This window comes from Megalops cyprinoides, chromosome 3, assembly GCF_013368585.1.
Source record: "Megalops cyprinoides isolate fMegCyp1 chromosome 3, fMegCyp1.pri, whole genome shotgun sequence".
In the NCBI taxonomy this organism is placed as follows: Eukaryota; Metazoa; Chordata; class Actinopteri; order Elopiformes; family Megalopidae; genus Megalops; species Megalops cyprinoides.
Window position 1 is genome coordinate 22740394 of NC_050585.1, and position 21140 is coordinate 22761533.

At 46.7% G+C, this 21140-nt stretch overlaps 1 protein-coding gene across 1 annotated transcript in view; it reads right to left on the reverse strand.

The window, feature by feature from the left end:
- The window catches only part of LOC118774651 (neuroligin-2-like), a 56674-nt gene extending 38843 nt beyond the window's left edge, over positions 1-17831 (reverse strand). The window contains exon 1 of the mRNA XM_036524038.1: positions 16799-17831. The gene's annotated coding sequence lies outside the window, so the exon portion shown is untranslated. The remainder of the gene's footprint in view (positions 1-16798) is intronic.
- Between the last annotated feature and the right edge of the window lie 3309 nt (positions 17832-21140).

The window sequence follows — 21140 nt, forward strand, 5'->3', positions numbered from 1 at the left end:
TCTGTGTTAGTCAGGGGCTCTGTGTGTTTCTGTGTTAGTGAGGGGCTCTGTGTGTTTCTGGGTTAGTCAGGGGCTCTGCGTGTTTCTGTGTTAGTCAGGGGCTCTGCGTGTTTCTGTGTTAGTCAGGGGCTCTGTGTGTTTCTGTGTTAGTCAGGGGCTCTGTGTGTTTCTGGGTAAGCCAGCTCCACTGCTCTGCTGGTTCTTACACTGATCTGCTCCACTGACCAGTGCAGATGACAGCTCAGATGCAGCAGATATGCTGTAGATTTTAGGCAAAGATCTTATTTCCCCCCCAGCTGTAGGCCCAGGTCCCAGGTGGGGAGCTGCTGTTGTATGTCTGAGCCAGGTGCATTACTCTAAAGGCTTCAGTAAAAGATGAGCTCTGAAAGTCACTTTGATGACATGAGTGCTAGATGTGTCCAGCCTGAGTCTTACTCTCAGCTCCATCTGAACACTCTTAGGCTTGATACATGTTTTATTTGATCTTTATCTAATGTCGAATAACATTTTATCTACATTTAATCTGCTGAGGATTCCTTAGGAGTGAAAAGTTCTGCAGGAGATGTGCTGGAGTCCTGATGTGTTTGCCCACCTCTCCGCATATTGAGTTTAATTAGTTGTTAAATTAATTTCTTCAGGCCTAATTGAACAACTAATTGCTCTTAATAAATAAAATCAAACACCTATCTGTACTACTGCTTTGCGTGAGAAGCGCTAATGATGAGACATAACAGTGGGTTATTTACTTGTATCTTTCTGTTCGAACAACCAACTGATCCTAACATAAGAGATCAGTCCAAATCATCATTCAGCAAACAGCTCAATTAGACCCAATTAACCGTTAGCTCAACTGGACAGAGAACCAGCACCCACACCATGCCCCCAGGACCAGCTCCAGTACCCACAGCAGAGGAGAAAGAGTCAGCACACAGTAACGTGCAGGTACATGCTGGGTCACAGTGCCCCTCGCTGGCATCGGTGCTGTCAGTAACCACACACAGAAACACACCAGGCACCAGGAGACCAGGCTAAGGCTAGACGAGGGAGCGGATATCCGGAGAGAGTCCCGGAACCAGGAGAAGTATCCCGAGGAGGGCGGTGTGCGTTTGCGTGTTGCACGGTGCGCGGGACGTCGTTAATCACGGTGACGGACAGGCACGCCTCGCTCGCCTCGCTCAGATGAATGTGTAAAGCTTAATGGTACCCCATTGAGCACTGTACCAGCGGCCAAGCTACAAAAAACTGCCCTGTTTATCTTCTGCACAAGATTTATGGCGATATGAAGAAACTCACGGAGAGATTTCCCCTCCGTGTGCCAGACAGCCTGTTCCCGTTCCACATGCACTGAGTCACAAGCAGCACTCAGGGTGACGGAACAGAATGATTACATTCAGCAGAAACACGAGTGACAGGCCGCGCTGAAGCCGCCACGCTCAGTGATCTTTAACCTTTGACCTGCTGGAGAAGGACGGCAATGGAGACAGAGGGGGGCAATGTATTGCAGAGATTTCCCTGTGACCTCACCTGAGGAGTTGTGTGTGGCGCCCCCCACTGACGCCTCGCTAGGGAGGGAGGCGTGAGGGACACTGCTCTGAGAGACGAGGAGGGACAGCGAAGAGTGACAGCACTGCTCTGGACAGGCAGCAATACACCATGAAAGAGAATCCATGATAAGAGTGTCAATGGGGAGCAAAGGATTGTGGGATACCAGCAATGCAGAGCCAGCTTTTACAAAGGAGGGCATGGAGAACTGCACTGAGCTGCGCTCACAAATCTCTACACTCACGAAGCATGTGGGGACTGTTTCCCACGACTACTGATTTCTGAGTAGATATGTACCCCCCAAAATCTGCAATCACCAAGTATGTTCCGTTTTTAAAAAACGTTTACTTCATTGTGAAAAAGTGCCACTCTTCTTCTTGCGTGCACGTATTACTCATGCATAAGACAACTGTCAATCATGGCCTGTTTCCATAGCAACACTCTGCACTTGGCTCTACCTCTACCTTAGTTTTGCCACTAATGTTAGATCTGTAGGAGGACCACCTTCATATCATCTAAGGCTTGTGCCAAACACATCAAACAACAAGCACCTACTCACACACAAACACTCAGAGCTTCCAAAGGGTACTCTCTGTAGCGGCAGGAGGCACTAGGTCATTAGCACTCCTTTGATGGTGTTTTTGGCTGTTTGAAAATGTAGTAGAATAACTGGAATAACAGATGCCGATGCTGCGACTGCCATTACTGTTGAACAGGCACAGAGTGAACAATCTTGTCTTCTACCATCTTTGAAAGCATCTCCTGTTTTTATCACCAGTAATTTAAGTTGCTGTAAGGAGCTGTGTATGATGGGTAATCAGAGGGACTTGCTGACCTAGGCAACTGATCTAGGATCAGCTTGACCACCCCAATCCTAACCCGAATCAAGTAGTGTAACATTTTTTATTCTGATCCAGGATCAGAAACAGGGGAAAGCCAGACTCTCTCTAAGGTGTCTAAAATGTCATGGGAGGCTCTACTATGGCTATTTCCTCAGCCAATAAAGGCCAAGAAACATCAAACTTAACCAGAGGGTGCACAGTCAAGGGAAACGTACGAATATTGCCATTACTGTAAATAATATCAATCATGATATTCCTTCTCTGCTGTAATTGAGCTCCTGAGTGGAGCTGCGAGCTTTGGCTGGGGTCCTTCCTTCCCGCCTCCACGCCAGACGCGCGCCCACCCTCCCGTCAGCTGACGGCACGTGCCACAGCTACGCAGCGGCGAGCGGGAGAGAGCGTCTCTGACGCGAGCCCTGATCGGCCTCCTCAGCGCTGCACACTGGAGGGAGCCTGAAAGCTCGGCAGATGCTCCCTGTTAGACTCCGCAATCTGCCTCTCGCTGTAAAACAAAGCGGGAACGGCATCCGCGAGGTAAAGACGCGGAAAAGCCACTCGGCTCAAACAACGCGCAGATGTTTGCCGATTAACGCAGATGGATTCGGAATCCTTCTGAAATTTGATGGAAACGTATTAAGTATGAATTGTATTCATATATTAAAGATTTTTTTTTATTCAGGTCTTTAGCTTAGAGCAGCGTGGCATAGTGGTAAGGAGCAGGGCTTGTAACTCAAAGTCAAATTCAAGGTGGGACACTACCGTTGTGATCCTGGGCAATTTACTTAACCCGCCTCTGTAAATATCGAGCTGTACAAATGGGTAACATGTAGAAACTGTACGCTACGTAAGTCACTCTGGATAGGAGCCTCTGCTAAGGCACGTGATGTTGCTTTAATTTAACCGTATCTGGTTTCTATATCAGGCGTGATTGAGCCCGCGTCGCCTGTATTGTGCGGCTCTCCGCTAGCGTGTTCGGCAGTCGGTATGGCGCTCTGCCTTCATGGCTGCTGTAGCTGCCAGCTCCGGTAAAGCATCGCTAACATATTTGACGGCCTCGCTCAGCATACGAGGCAGCGCGGGACATGCTATCTATGCATATTCATGAAGCGTAGCTGCAGCATACACAAAAACACACCTGCTGACAGACACTGCAGAAATGGGCATTTGTTTGGTACACAGAAGCGAAGGGAAAGAGGCGAGGGTGTTTGTTTCCCTGCGCATGAGTGAGCACCGAGTCACACTCGGCTCACCGAGCCCAGAGGCAGAGTCACACTTGACTCTCAGCCGCTCGTCTGTCGCAGCCGAGCTTCTGCTGTTTTTCTCTCCCGCGTGGTGGTGAGAGGATTCTCTTAATCGACGTTACCTTTCAGATCTTTTACAATGCCCACTTATGTCATGCAGAATTCTGTTTCTATACCTCACATTAAAACATTTCACTTACACATCTAAAACTACTTTAAGACAACCACCTCTTTATTAGAAACAAAAAGACCGGATTTATCCCAACCATCTTGTTATGATATGAAACATACTGTATTTGGTATGAAGTACACAAGGACAACGCTGCCACATAACACGTAAATAAGTAAAAAAGAAAAAAAAATCGATACCCTTCTGAATCAAGACAAAAGATTGAACACAGATACAGGGAGCTGTGCAGTGGTTAGAGGGTTGCTGGTTCCAGTCCCAGTTACTTTGCTGCCTCTGTACTCTGAAACGAGGCGCTTTGCCTCGGCTGCTGCAGTACAGTGTTCCACCTCTGGGTTATGAGCTGTCAGCTAGGGAGCGTGGGAGAAGCTGAGGGCTGCTGTACTCTAGACCGGTCTGGGTCAGTGTCAAATCAATTAACGAGCCAATGAGAGGTGATATGCCTGCGAAGCAGCCAGTAAGGGCGGCTGCTGGAGACGGTTTCTAACGCGCCGCTGAGGTCACGCCATAAATCTCTCCGGGATTCTACCACGCGGCTGGCAGCGGGGTGAGGAGGCTCAGGCCCGGTTCGCCTGCGGGCAGATTCCCACGCGACGTCCTCATAGATTACTTCTGCGCAGCGACGCGGTCTGACAGTGTGTCCCCATCCACGTGAAGGGAGCATAAACACACAGCTGCTCTCAGAAGGTGCGGCGCAGTGCGCAGCCGCGGCTTCATCCACCTGGGCTCCCAGGTAATGGGGACTGACGGAGCTGTTGATTGAGTTCTGCTCCGTCTCTGACACCTCTCAAGAGCTGAACGCGTCTGAATTCCTTGAATATAGAACTGTGTCACTGGAAGCATTTTTGTGCCAATAAAGAGATGCAAGTGAGGGGATTTACTGTGTGCTCTTGCTAATGAAAAGATTAAAGGAAAGGGATTTCTTGAAGGTGCTCACCCCCCATAGAGACTGACCCGCACCACCTCTCCAGATAATAATCTGTTAATATGCCTCCCTGATCTGTCCTTCATTATCTCTTTACTTCTGATGTAAAACTTGTGTTTGTATGTAGCTCTGCCACAGCATGCTTCAAGGGTGCACTGCAGAGAAACAGCAGAGGCTACAGAAAAACACGTACAGCAGGAAATGGATGAGAAAGATGCATGAGCCCACACGCACACACACACACACACACACACACACATACACTCGTGCACACGCACACGCACACGCACACTCATGTACACACACAGAAACACACACACATAGGCACATGCACATGCACACACACACAAATGCACACATTCAGACATAACACATGCACATAGACACCCACGCAAGAACACACTCACACACACAGAAAGACACACACTCGCTGGCCTTGTTCTCTCTGTTCCTCTGCTCTACTTCAGTTCCAGTCTGTGTCTGTGTCTGTGTCTGTGTGTGTGTGTGTGTGTGTCTGTGTGTGTGTGTGTCTGTGTGTGTGTCTGTGTGTGTGTTTGGCTGCACAGTTCCCTGGATTTGAAAGTGACAGAAACGCAGGCACTCATACACACAGGACTGGCACAGACATGATCCGTATGTCCCCTCCTCTGTCAGCTGTCTCTGAGCACGGAAATATGAGGACGGCAGCTGGATGTGTCCCTGTGGGGGGGAAGCTGGAGCCTGCAGAGGCCCCGTTTACCAGGCCCCTCCACTGCGTGTTCCCCGCACGCACCACCCTGTCCGCTTCCCCCATCTCTGCTGGTTCCAGCAGAATTATCTTGTGGTGCATTTATCTGGAATGAGGACGTGTTCTGTGAGCGCCAGCGCACACATAATGAGAACACATACAACCAAGGCATTCATAATTCATAAACTCATAAACAAGCTCTGCAGAAAGAGGCTGAAGTGACAGAAATATCGGCAAACTGCTTTCCTCGAGTGGAGGGAGTGCTGTCCCCTTCATTATCCTCCTTATTCTGCAGCCGTCCCCACAGGTGCGACTTTACCTGAGTAATTAAGGTGAAACACTTCACACTGCTACTCCGGCCAGCAGCTGTACCAAAGCTACAACCTGCTGTCCAGGTGAACCTCATGAACACGGCCCAGGCAGCAGGTTCAGACCCAAACCCCAGAGAAAAATAATAAATAAACAGGGAGACCATCTCTAGAGCGAGACGCGGCGTTATAAAACCCATTTAAGAGCAGGGCTGTGATGCCTTTACTCTCCCATGTGTATCTGCATGAGAAAGTTCTGATTGGCAGAAACAGTCCTCACCAACCCTGAGGAAAACTGCCAAAAACCACACCCCTGACCACGCCCCCATCACGCCCCTACTGCCACACCCTCTGACCCTGCCCCTGCAAGGCACTCCTGCTTGCTCCATTCATAGGACAGGCACTTGTGGGATAACAGAAATGAATCAATCAGAACAATCCATCTGCTGTGACAAGTGAAGCTCTGGAGGGAGGAACCTGGAACAGAGCCCAACACATACACACACTCATAGTCACACACACACACACACACACACTCATAGTCACACACACACATACACACGCACATGCACACACACTCATAGTCACACACACACACACACACACACACACACACAGATCTACCCTCTGTGTATGTCCTCTTCTGCCATGTGCAGTCTCATACAGGTCTTTGTAAATCATTTCCAAAGGAAAATTCCTCTAATGGTGTTCATTTAGTCAGGACTTTGACCTTGTGCGGCAGAGATGTCTTTGTGCATGAATAGCAAATGGAGTCTGCTGTGCACCACTGTTTCTGCGTTTAAATCATAAGCAGCACATTCAGCCCCACCTGAAAAGACAGGTCAGTCCTGCTTGTTCTATGCAAACCACAGAGATGTGCAAATTATGACAGCACAGCTTCTAACTGGGAGTGCACGAGTGCAATTAACCTTTGCTTAATGCATATTAGAAAAATAGGCTGTCCAGAATTGTGCCAGCCAAAGCCAAGGCAAAGAACAGCATATACAGCTGGCTACTGCACATTCAAACCACCTACATCAGCTCTGTGAGATTTCAAAGCACACACACCCATGTCAGTGTGTTCATGTACCGATGCAGTAATGCAGTGCATAAATGCTGAGATAAAGCCTCGTTAGGAAGCCATGCACGAGTGGGGAAATGAGCTCGTTAGCTCACTAAAGGAGGCTGGAAGGAGGAGCAGCATCAATAATTTGCCTCCGTTTGGGCAGGCCCACATTCCCTCTGATCAACTTCGGTGACCGATACAACTCTGACTGTGATTGGCTATCTCACCCTGTTGTGTGGACCCATGACCCACACAGCAGAGCCTTTTATTGGATGGCTTCAATGACAGTGGTCAGTGTGCCATTCACATTCCAGTGTGCCAGTCAGATTCCCAGCTGACAGTTGAACATACTCACATAGTCACATAGTCACATAGTCACACACACACACACACACACACACACACACACACAATGACTACCAAAAACCAGAGCCCCAAACACTGTAATGTGTATGTGTTGGGGGGTTAAATCTGTATGTGTGTGTGTGTGTGTGTGTGTGTGTGTGTGTGCGCGCGTGCCTGTGTGTATGTGTGTGTGCCTGTGTGTATGTGTGTGTGCCTGTGTGTATGTGTGTGTTGGGGGATTAACTGTGTGTGTGTGTGTGTGTAATACTTTCTAGCAAAGGCCCATGCCATACTAATGCAGTTGTCATTCTGCCAGTGAGACATATGGTGCTACTCAACCGGTTCTTTCAAGTAAATATTAATATCTGTGCGGAACAATGTGATTTAAATATGAGTCCTAAACAGAGACACTCCAATGCGCATGGAGCAGGACCCTTATGAACCTGTAAAAATAAATTTTAGCGGCAAACACTAACTGAAGTGATCTCATCAGGATAATCTGCAGGTTGGACGTTCTGTTCAAATTTCTGACAGAACTAGGAATTCCTTTGCACTGGAGAGAGACAGAGAGAGAGAGAGAGAGAGAGAGAGAGAGAGAGAGAGAGAGAGAGAGAGAGAGCAGCGATCCACACTGACCTGGATTCAGGGTGGACGGTAGGCATATGGCCGGGAGAGCTTTGCATTATGGGACAGTCCTAAGTGAACTTGGCTCTGGGTGACTATGACTCTGGAAAAGGCCACCTCTCTCTGCATTCAAAATAAACCTCACCTGCATAGATAAAACACCTACTGCGTGCACGCACACACACACACACACACACACACATACACTGAAACCTAGCTATTCTATACACCTCTTTCATATGTGGCCCATCTTAAATCTCAGTTGAGGGGCAGCTGGATTAGAGGTTTGCTTTGGACAGGAAGCTCACACTTTCTGGAACTGACACCAGAATGCTAGAATCCTAGAATGTGGTTCTGTGGTCACGTGACCTAGTGTCTTTGTCCTGAATTCCAGAACATTCAGTCCACGCAATAGCTAATTGTGATGAAGGTGTACTTCGGATCTGTGTTTGGCACAGGGTAGCATCTGATTAAAGCAGACAAGGCTCTATGGCATCTGTTCACATGAGCCTTTGACACACGGACTCCTCACGTTTCAAGAGATACAGAGCTCTCCCTCCATCTTCTACTCTCTCCTCTCATCCTGTCTGGCAGACACATCTCTTTAGCTTGTCACAGAGAGTGCTAGCACTCTCCCTCTCTTTCCCTGCTCCTCGCTCTCTCCCTTGATCCCCTTCCTTCCATCACCACCTCTCTTCTTTTCTTTCATTCTGCCGCTCCATCGCTCTATATATAATAATAAATGGTACAGAGTGGGGAGAAGAGGAGAGAGCAGTGTGTTGTCTGTGATATTGCAGTGTAGGAAGAGCAGAGGAGATACACACATTGTGCTGTTAAATGGTGAAATGTGCCACCCTGTAGAAACTGGGTTTTGATTTAGATCTTAGTTCAGAGTAGCCTGGACCGGGTCAATATATCTCTTAGAATAATTACAATACGACATTTCCACTCTGAGAATAGCAGGTGCTGGGACTTCAGAGCCCATATAAATCATGTACAGTCACAGCCAGAGAGAGAGAGAAGGAGAGGGAGTGAGAGAGAGAGAGAGAGAGAGAGAGAGTGAGAAGGAGAGACAAGAAGAGAAGAAGGGAGGGGTGAGTAGGGTAAAGGAAAAGAATATAAATTACAAAAAATAAATACTGATGAAAAACAATCACTGATAATAATTTAATTCAAAGTGCTCATGAGATTATCCTCGAGAATGATGCAGTTGTACTAAACAAGTTTGATTAGCATTAAGCCTTATTTAACCCCTCACAGCAGACCCCAGTGTGAAGTCCACAGGAACACAAACTGCACAGCATGGTGACCTTTGACCCCCGAGTACTCATACTCATGCCTATGAGCCCTATTGACATGAATAACCCAGGCAGCACGGTGTGCTGAGGGCTAGCCTCCTGAGCACATATCCACCTCTGCACAGGAAGAGACCAAACAACTGCAATTGCTTTAAACACTGTAGTACTCTGTCTCAAGGGGTTAACAGGTGCACCTCTTGATTGGCTCACTGAATCACCCTGAAGGACCAATCAACCCTGGGTTCCTGTGTTTTATTTTTGAGGGGTTGCTGGGTGATTGGGAAGTATAAATAAGCTAACAGGGTGGCTGTGAAACGCTCAAAGTGAATGATCAATTGCCCATCATCTTTCTGTTTAAAACTGACAAAACACCCAATTATACTGAATAGGAATATTTCATGCTGAAGATGCCATAGCAAGCCAAGCTGCTCGGTACTCTTTACGGTACTCACACATCTGGAGTTCTCAGATTGCAGACTGTTACTGTGTTGTTCTACACTGATCCACCTGGACCCCAAAATAGCCTGAAACATGTTCACTGCACCTGTCTCTGTTATATAACAGCCCTGAGGAAGTGGATGCAAACCTGGGGCACAGACAGACAGCTGCGCAGAAAGTAGAATGGGACAGCTGCGCAGTCAGGAAGTAATACGGGACTGCTGCGCAGTCAGGATATGGAATGAGACAGCTGCGCAGTCAGGACGTGGAATGGCACATCTGCGCAATCAAGAATTAATGAAGGCCAGCGTTGGAGTCAGGATGTGGAATGGGACATCTGTGCAGTCAGGAAGCAATATTGGACAGTTGTGCAGAAATTAAAATAGGGCAGCCACACAGTCAGGAAGTAGAATAGGACAACTGCACAGAGAGTAGAATGGAACAGTAGAATGGGGCAGCTGCACAGAGAGTAGAATGGGGCAGCTGCACAGAGAGTAGAATAGGACAACCGCACAGAGAGTAGAATGGAACAGTAGAATGGAGCAGCTGCATAGAGAGTAGAATGGGGCAGCTGCACAGAGAGTAGAATGGAACAGCTGCATAGAGAGTAGAATGGGGCAGCTGCACAGAGAGTAGAATGGGGCAGCTGCACAGAGAGTAGAATGGGGCAGCTGCATAGAGAGTAGAATGGAACAGCTGCATAGAGAGTAGAATGGGGCAGCTGCACAGAGAGTAGAATGGGGCAGTAGAATGGAGCAGCTGCATAGAGAGTAGAATGGGGCAGCTGCACAGAGAGTAGAATGGAACAGCTGCATAGAGAGTAGAATGGGGCAGCTGCACAGAGAGTAGAATGGGGCAGCTGCATAGAGAGTAGAATGGAACAGCTGCATAGAGAGTAGAATGGGGCAGCTGCACAGAGAGTAGAATGGGGCAGTAGAATGGAGCAGCTGCATAGAGAGTAGAATGGGGCAGCTGCACAGAGAGTAGAATGGAACAGTAGAATGGAGCAGCTGCACAGAGAGTAGAATGGAACAGTAGAATGGAGCAGCTGCATAGAGAGTAGAATGGAGCAGCTGCTCAATCAGGATGGGGAACAGCTGTGCAGCTGTAAAGCACATTGCAGGATAGCTTTATGACCTGAAAGCATGGTGCCTGTCACTCCTGTGGCACTTAGTGCTTATGGGGTTGTGTGCGTGAGACCCTCTCTTGTGCTGGGTAGGCAGTCTCAGCAGCACGGTGCTCTGATGCTGTATTCACATCATATTTTTCATAATTAATAGTCATTATCCCATTCTGAAGGATAAAGATAAAAGACAGCTGCAATCACTGTTAACCTGGCTAGCTACTCAGGCTATTTTGTGTGATAGCGTCAGCCTGTTAGCTTTCAAAGGATTCAGTTTAGTTATTGTACGGATAATAGCAACATAAACCACACAGTGACAGAGTACTGTAACCACACTGTAACAGAGTATGACATTTTTGCAAATAAATACCATTGTTTTGATGGTATGTGGTACATGGTATGTGGTATATGATGGTTTTGTTAGCCATTACAGCTTTCCTGCTATTCCTATTGGTAACTCGTATTTATGATTACTACAGTATTACGTGAATGCAGCATGAAAGCCACAGTCAGTGAGGCTGTGTCACTGACCCTCACCTGAGTGAGTCACAGGTACACCAGGTGAGGTCTTCACCGTCACGTCACTTCACCTGCAGACACCTGGCAGTGGCGCACAGCGGCACTACCACGCTGCAGCAAAGCCATCACTGCAATGTTACAGGAACGTTGGATGAATGTTTTTTTTTTGCCAGCTTAGCCAGAGTCAATAACTCCATAACTCTTTGTGAGGATCAGATCAGATGTGCGAGAAGCCTTCTGAACGGGGAGAGAGGTGGGGGCGGTGAACGCTGCAGAGCTCGTCAGCCTCCTTGCGGGGAACTTGTAAATCTCAGGATGGATCAATGGATTCGCTCCGCGTACCACGGCACAGGGGCGGGGCCAATGTGGGGGCCATGAATACATGCTCCAAGGACACCTGAGGTCATTCTCTGGAACATTACCCATAATCCTGCCAGCTTTCAACATATAGCTACAGCTTTAAAATTCATTTCAGCTTCACTGAAAAAGTCAACACTTGCCTAGGAGTGAGGGAGAGCTTTCTGTTAGAGGTACATTGCAAACACTGAATGGGTGGTCCCTTTCAGGCCAGATAAAAAGTGAGGATATTATTACACTTATGCCTTCAACAGGCTCCCTCATTAAAAGTGCTGTACAGTATTACCACATGCTCTGTGATAGATGTATACAGCCTGACTATAGCGTGCTCAAAGGCTTACATCCTTTGTTGTCTCATTCACTCTGATGATGGCTGAACACCTGTGCTACTAATAAAGTTTAAACTGATATAGTGAGGGCAGTCACTTCTTACGTGTATCCCCTAAGGATTCAGAAACCACAAAGGTTAATTTCTTTGATATTTGAGCTGAAAACATTTTAAAATTTGCTCTATATTGACATCCACCCTGTGAACTCAATCCATCCCCAATCTGGTCCAGTCTCCAGCTCTCTAACCAGAAAAAAAACTCTCAATCAAAACAACTCCTGGAGGGTATATTTTTTCAGCCTATCGATCTATTTAACAGTGTGTTTATTCTGTTTGCCTGTTTGTGTTTCCTGGTGTGTAGGCCTGGAAGCCGATCCCTGTATCGCTGGCTCCACTTTCGCCTGGCTGCGACCTGTTGCTTCCAAAACGTATGAATAATTAAACACGCCTTTTAAAAAGAGAAAACTGTATGGCTCCTTTTCCCGGGATTCCCACCATGCTTTCCAACAAAGCAATCACGAAGCTTTCCCTGCAGAACGCATTCATCCCACAAAAAGGAAAAGCGCATCATCAGTTTAGCTTCTGCACTTTTTTTGCAGGGTGTCCTCTCTGAGCCCCTGGACTGCAGCTCTCTGTAACTCAGCACTGGAACCCCAGGCCTCCTACAGACCTGACACTCAGCGGCTCTGTTGCAGAAAGCAGCAGCTTCAGTGCTAATTTAAACCACTGCTGCTCTGTGATCCATTAACGTTTAAAAATGTGGTTCATTAAACCAGGCTTAGTCCTTCCAAGGGGCCTTTCTGTGGTAGAGATCCCAGATGACCAGTAGCACACTAATGTGGACTGTCCTTGCGAATACAGGCCCCTGCACAGCTCCAACACCCCACCTCTACCAGCTCTACTGCCCACACTCTGAGCAGCTGCAACCTGCCACCTGTCTGTCTGTGTGTCTGTCACTCTCTCCTCTTACCCCCAAGTGGTGGGACTGAGCTACTGCACCCTCCAGTGCCTCACCAGCTCTGTCCCCTTCTGAAGTCTCAGCTACACCGTACGTGACTGCAGCACTGAGACCCTGAGACTCACTGCAGCACTGACACACTAAAACTGCAACACTGACCCACCGAAACAGCAGTACTAATACTGCAGCACTGATGCACTGAGACTGAAGAACTGTAACTGCAGTGCAAACACTGAAACTACAACACTGACATACTGAGACTACAGCACTGAGACTGCAGCACAGACACTGAAAGTGCAGCAGTGACACACTGAGACTACAGCACTGAGACTGCAGCACAGACACTGAAACTGCAGCACTGGCACACTGCAGCACAGACACATAAACTGCAGCACTGACACAATTTTTACCGTATAGGTTTTATGATTGCATTATCAGCCTGTTAGAATAAGGGAAATGAATAATTAATTCCAGTAATGGTGAAAAGGATCTGCTGTGCTTGTACGTCATGCCCTAAATTTGGTAGACCGGGCTGGTGCAATGCTACTCTTGTAGACGAGAGGTCAGAGATCAGAGGTCAGAGGGGACATGGAAATGGGTCACTGAAGGGAAGAGTACCTTTCTCACCTTCATCTGACCTCTGACTGCTGGAGAGTGAACTGTACTCACAGTCATTGCGGTGATGAAAGGATGGAGAAGAGCTGGAGGCTGTGTGTGGGTGTAGCTGCCCCACCCCACAAACTCCACCCTTCTTACCAAAGAGCCCCACCCCACAGACTCTGCCCCGCTCATCAAACTGACCCAGAACCCCCCGTCTGTTCCCTTTCCAGGATGGGGGAGAAATGAAAACTGAGGTGAAAACAAACACCTTCGGCATTTTTAATGTCTCATTTTGGCACACCTCTCCTACTGTGATGTACAGCCTCCTCAGTGGGCACACAGCAGGAATGGAACATTGCCTTATGTCACATTATCCATTCTCTCAGCGGATGCTCTTCTCCCGGCGACCCACAGCCCTGGCTGTTTCCCATCATACACACCCTACACCCCATCTACACAGCTGTGGGTTCACTGGGGCAACGGGGGGTTTGGGTCCACAATCCACACTGACCCCATCGCAGAACATGCAATACGATCCGCTCTCCAAGCTAAAGACCCAGGTCCTGCTAAGGACAGCCAGACACACTCCTGCTGCGGCTCTGGGAAGTGACATGATCTGCAGCAGCAGAGTTCAGAGGGTGAGGTCACTGTCTGAAGGGGTCTAAAAGGCCACAGCAGATCTAATCCTGAAACACAACCACAGAGTCCCATCAGGAATTAGAACCTATGACCATCTGCAATCTTCAGAGTTAACTTCATACTATAGCCCAGAGAGCCAGTTCTCTGACCACTACTCCACACTGCTGAACCAAATCCACTGCTCTGATCACTACTCCATACTGGAGGGCATTCACCTGGGAGGAGACTAAGGTCATGTACTGTAATGCATTCAAGAATCCAGCAAAAACCACAGAGGGGATTGATGAAGCTGTCTGTGTGAATGAAAACTGTGAGGAAATAAAACCATGAGACAAATAAACAAACAACTAGCTAGCTGATTGTTTTAGTTATCAGTCAACTAGCTACATATTTGATGACGCAGCTAAAAAGTTAGAGTTAGCTGTTTTAGCTTGTTTATTGCTAAGCCTCTTCACAAGACAAGAGCTCTGCAATAAACAAATCTAGACAAATGAGAACATTGCATGTTGATTATAATGATGACACTGGGCATTTGTAAGAGGCAAATTTCTAACCATATCATGTGCAGGAACTGTTTCAGAAAACATTGACTGAACAGTTTGCAAGCATAGTAAAACACAGCTAATGAGATTTCTGCTGGAACACGGCTTTGGTCAGGCAGTCATAAACCATTTAATTGTGAATATCAATGATTAAAAAGGAACATTAATACAAAACAACAAATATTAACCTTCCAGACGTGCATTTAAAAATGATTTTAAATTATTCTTAAATTGGATTTTTTTTTGCATATTTAAAATGTAATCTGTTTGCTAACAACTTTTTACAGGTGTTAATTATTAACTAGTTAGTAATATATTCATACAATGTTTTTTGACAGGGAAATATGCCCATAAATCAGGCATGATCCTTAAATGCTCAAAGGCTGCAGTGTTCAGTGAAGAGCCATACACATACGAACAGGAGAAGGTTCAGCAACAAGAACAAGCCTTTCCACCCAGCTGGCCTTGCTATTCTGCCTATGGTCCAGAGCGTTGGTCCTCCACACGATGCCAGGCCTGATCTTCAACACTCTAAGGATCTCTGCCTCTGATACAGGTCCTGGTCCTCTATTCCATACATTAAAGTACTCTGAAATTCACCTTCAACTGGTTTCCATCTATGCCCTCCTTTTCTGATGTCAGGACTCAACTTCAAACACCGTCTGTGTTTGACTGTAACGCCTACGTATGTATGTATGTAACTGACCTATGTATGTAACTGGTTTATGCATGTATGTATGGTCTCTGTGTATGTCTGTGTCACTCTCTATCTTTGAATCTATGGCTGTCTGTCTGTCTGTTTCTATCTCCTTCTCTCTCTCTCTCTTGCTCTCTCTCTCTCTCTCTCTGGTCTTCATTGTTTCAGTTAATTAGTGTCTCTACTGATGTCTGATGCAGCATACAAACACAATGTCTGCCCCAGTGTTCAGTTCCTAAATGACAAATTAATTCCTGCATATTGACTGTTTCTGCACGTTCAGGTATAACACGCTGACACCCAAAACCAAATTGGGAAGCCACAAATTGTGAATTTTACAGTCTCCACACTGTGGTCGAGCACTCTGACCGTTACTCCACACTGCTGCCCTCAGGGCCAGCGCTCTAGCTGCTGTTCCACATTGTTGTTCCAGTGCATCTCATGTGCCCTGAACACCTGTAATGGCTGCCCAGGGTCTGTGTTTCATGTTCATGGTGTTGGTTTAGACGGCACTGCATCTCCCGAGTGTCCCTGCTCTTGGGTACCACAAACACTTGCAGCCCCGCTGAAAACAATGGCACTCTTGTTTGAGCTGAATCCTGCCATTGACAGGGCACCAGCAAACCAGCCCTCAGCATTGATATGCACCGAGTGTGTGTGAGTGTGTATGTTCACACAGTCTGCACACGAATTCCTGTAGGCTGTACCTATCATACCTACATATACACATATCTGCGTGTGTTTTGCAAGGGGGGATGCACTGGGGATAGTAGTGTGTGTGTGTGTGTGTGTGTGTGTGTGCGTGTGTGTGTGTGTTTGTGTGTATGTGACCACATGTGTGCATGTGTAAGATTTCACAGAGAATGGGATAGCATAAAAGCATACATCATGTATATTTCACCTTTTTAGAGACCTCTTTTACGTGAATCACTGGAACATATATAATGCACCTAAAATGGGTGAAGGGGCTGACACGAGCATTCGAAAAATAACTACAGTACTATAATCCATCAGGTGAAAAATGACCAGCTTCCAAAATAAAATAAAAGAATAACGCGATGGACTTAACTGAATCTACTGAAATAATGTCTCAACCGGTAAAAGCTATCCGGTGTATATGCGTTAATGCCAAAGACAGCGGAATATGTATCGATTCTGTCCTAATTAAAGTCCAATCGGACCGCATAATACAGAGTAGATGTGGGTTATATTCACATTAGACGTGGTAACAAAAATGACTTCGCTTCTGAATCTGCCGACTAGCCGCGGTTATTACCTGCCTATGAAATGGAAGACGGTAAAAAGGGGGATATGAATGTCTAATTTAGCATCTCATTTTCCGCCGGTGATGAGCAGTTCCCAAAACGTCTAAATAACTGCCAATCTGCCATATACTGACAGCGTCATACACGCATACTGGCGCACATGCACACGTAGAACATCAGTAATTACATTACACGTATATCGGTAAAAGATGAGGGAAAACGCTTACCCGAAATATTCCCAGGTTTCCGCTACGGGGTGCAGCGATCCGTTTTTGTTAAAAAATCATTACTGTTCACCTTCCTCTTCCTCCCGTTTTTCCCCGATTCTTTCGTTTTTCATTCCATTCTCCTTTTTTCAGCAAAATTTCTCATAAAAGTAACGCGTCTCGCGCATCACTCCATGTTCTCTTCTATCAATCAGTCTACCCCCCTTTCCAAAAAGGACACCTCTTATGTCATACCCCTTTCCTCTCTTCGACAACACCCTTCTCTCTCCCCGATCCACAGTTAGATTACCACATCTTTACATCTGGAGAAAGAAAAAAATCCATGCGCGTGCAGCGCTTCAGAGGCTAAGTTGATGCACGAGATGCGGTTTGTCTCTTTTTTTCTCCCCACAGAGAAACATATTCCACAGCATTCCACCTCTGTTATGTTGAAATAAATAAAATGATTAATAAAAATTAAAAGAATAACTTGTAATGCTGATGTCTCCGTTGGGCTGTCTCTCACACACTATCTGTTTTGATGTGTATTTTTCGCATATAAAAAATAACAGTGGCAATTCTCTTTCTTCGTCTTCCTCTTCGGCATTTTACCATGAAAACTGAGCGTATATTGTGAGGGCAGTATTAAACATTAAATATCCACCAATGGCTTGATTAGTTTCTGCAATATTTTGTTGTCTCTATTGGTAAATTACAGCCGATCTGAATAATGGTGTTCGCTTGTTCCACAACTAAAAAACGATACAATGTTTTTGTGATTCCTCGGCAACCCGGCTTCAGAAAAGATGCTGTGTTACCCCTTCCCCCTCCTCTCTCTCTCTCCACCTCTCTCTCTCTTTCTCTCTCACACACGCGCGCGCGCGCACGCAGGCTCAATCACACACTGATGGCGATTCAGCGGTATCCTTGACCGTAGTTGATATTCCGAGCACTCAACGTGTTTCCAGTCTCAGATTTTACTCGTAATATTAGCGTTAATCTCTTATCAACGCACCCAGAGTAATCTCCCTCTTCCCGCCCCCCTTGCGTTGAAATCGTCCCCGTAAAACCCTCTTTGGAGAAAAAAAGAAAATGCATCCGTTGTCATCCCTCTTAGTACGGAGGTCTGCATCAGATTGACGTCAGAGAAAGTTAAAGTGATACAAACCTGTTTTATTCCCCTCCAGTCGATAGTAAACCGTTACTATAGGATAAATACGATAAATGTTGACAGTTTGCTTGTACATGTTTGTTTTTAAATGTGACGTTTCCTTGCAGTTCTCGCACCTGCAGCGCTGAGGACACTGGTGTACTCTGGTTCAAACATCTGGCCGCGCGATTCAGGAAGTGCAAGTGCACTGTCTTAAGGGGAACTGTAGATGGCTTGACTAAAGCTGGGCCCTGATGAATGCAGGGATTCCCCTCACCCCCTATACTCTCTGCCCTGAGGGACTGACTCATGTTGGTCAGGGGTGGGCAGCAAAGCCTGCAAATTCATGGAGTGAAGAAAGCAGTACATTCATATGTGGAGAAGGAGGGAGAGAGAGAGCGGAAAGAAGCATCTGAGGTTGAGCATCTGAAGCATCTTGAAAAGTTAGCACAATGGAAAACAAAACCTAACTCTGTTTTGGGAGTCTACCTAGAAGTTTTTTTTTTTTTAGCTTTTTCTTCCAGGGGCAGAGGCTTACTCTTACTTCACTTATTTCAGTTACTCATTATTTCAGTTTCAAAGCTCGGATTCCAGGGCATGTTCTCAGTAATGCACAGGTCAGATTCCAAATCAGGTTCTCAGGAAAAAGAGGTCAGCAACAATTCCTTTCTGAAACAAATGCTCTCTTTCAATAGGCAAGGGAGCACTGTCTAGATACAGGCATTTTCAGGTGTCTCATTGCTCAGGTGGACTCTATGGCTCCATCTGGTGGAACCATTGTGTCCTTGCATCTGGCATTTTTCATTGCTGATTTGGCCCCTTATTTCACCACAAATGGTAGAGGGATGGGGAAACAGAGCAGTGATAGATGGGGAAACAGAGCAGTGATAGGTGGGGAAACAGGACAGTGGTGGATGGGGAAACAGGACAGTGGTAGGTGGGGAAACAGGACAGTGATAGGTGGGGAAACAGGACAGTGATAGGTGGGGAAACAGGGCAGTGGTGGATGGGGAAACAGGACAGTGGTAGGTGGGGAAACAGGACAGTGATAGGTGGGGAAACAGGGCAGTGGTAGGTGGGGAAACAGGACAGTGATAGGTGGGGAAACAGGGCAGTGGTAGGTGGGGAAACAGAGCAGTGGTAGGTGGGGAAACAGAGCAGTGATGGATGGGGAAACAGAGCAGTGATGGATGGGGAAACTGTCCTCACCTTAACCACAACTGCAAAGACAGCAGGTTTTGTGCCACAACACAAAGGGAGCACGGGTCACTGGGGATCTGTTTCTGGGGGAATGCTTGTGTGCGGGACTCAGAGGTGTATCGATTCTTTCCCTTAGTAGAGACCTGTTTGATAGCTGACTTCCTCTATAAATGCTCCACGGAAAAGGTGCTTTAAAGAGACAAAAAGGTTTCTGTAAGTCAACCACACACACACAAACACAGCAACATCATGTTTTTGATGTAGTGCAACAAATAAATACGAAATACACTCAATACATTTAAGAAGACCTTTTAGTTGTTCTTTTTGTCATTTTACATGCATCTCACTGGCCAAGCCCTTAAATCCACCAACTCCCCCTCCCTGAAATTACTAAGTACACGTCAAAGCAATAGACACACTGACACCATGGACACACACTGTATTTGCTATACGCGCTTCAGACTCCCTGTTTTCAAAATGAGATCACTTTGAAATCCTGACTGTCTCATCTACAATCCCGCTATGCTCCTCCTCAAAACAACTGGCACCGCCCAGGAAAAGCTGGCCCGACCCAGGAGTGCTAATTGCAATCAGACACAAATTCCAAAACTGCACCCTCTGTCCCCTGCCATCTGCCTCCTGCAATAAGCCCACATGGGTAATTGCTGTGCCTGACTGCACTGTATCCACGCTGGAAACAACGCAAGCAGCCTTTTGCATTACGCGTTGCATTTTAATTATTCATTAATTTTGTTTTCTTTGAACTAAAGCACACGATTGAGAGAGCATGTGCATGTGTGAGCGAGAAAAACAATGTGTGTGTATGAGAGGAAGAGACAGAGTATGTGCATGTGTGTGCGTGTGTATGTGTGTGTCAGTGAATGTGTGTGCGAATGCACACGTATGTTTGTGTGTATGAGAGAGGAAGAGGCAGAGTTTGTGTGTGCGTGTGTGCACGTATGTGTGTGTGTGTGTGTAGGTGTAAGTGTGTATGTCCATGTATGTGTGTACAAGCTTCATCCATTGTGATTTTGATGGATGTCCAGGCAAAGCAGTCAGGTCCATTGGTGGAATCCAATATGCTCTACAGAATGCAGCCACATTGCATTAGCCATTGAATATTTCACATACAGTACAGTACTGATTAGCTTAGCAGAGCACGTAGCCAGCTGGCATTTAATGTGCTGTGCATTTATATGAATGGATACCTGGCTGAACCAAGGGTAAGTAGGGTACAACAGGCATGTCTCATCACTCAGAATTTGACCTTACAACCTCCTGGTTACAAGCACAGCTGGCAAACCCCCCACTCTGTGGCAAGAAATCAGGGCTGCATTAGACTGTCAGCTTTATCACTAGTTTCACTGGTTTTGAAACAGAGATGCAACAGGTAAAGTGTGGCAGTATAGCATAGAGGTAAGGAGCAGGACTGGTTGCCGGTTCGATTCCCTGCTGGGACAATGCTGTTGTACCCTTGGACAAGGTACTTAACCTAGAATTGCCTCAGTAAATATTTAGCTGTGTAAAATGGATAACATGTAAGAATTGTAACCTGTGCAAGTCACTCTGGATGAGAGTGTGTGATAAATGCCAATAATTCCATGAAATGTATTGTAAAGGGACTGCAGCTTGTAGCTTGGCACACCCTAGGACTTGGTCTTAGAAACCTGTTGCTGTGGGCAACTGAGAGGTTCAGCTGACAGGCTGAGCCATTTTCCAGTCATGACCAGGAGTCTAAAAACAAACTGGCTTTGTTCCACCAGGGACAGGGATGAATATGTTAGCTAAGGTTTCCTTGTCTCAGTGCTCTGAGGCACCCTGCAATTTGTTAGGTGCCTGCAAGTTGTTCCAATGACGTCGGTGGAATAGCATCCGTCCTCCAGCTGATGTCCACACGCACACATGCACTCACACATGCACACACGCACTCACACACGCACACATGCACTCACACACGCACTCACACACGCACACATGCACTCACACACGCACTCACACACGCACACACGCACT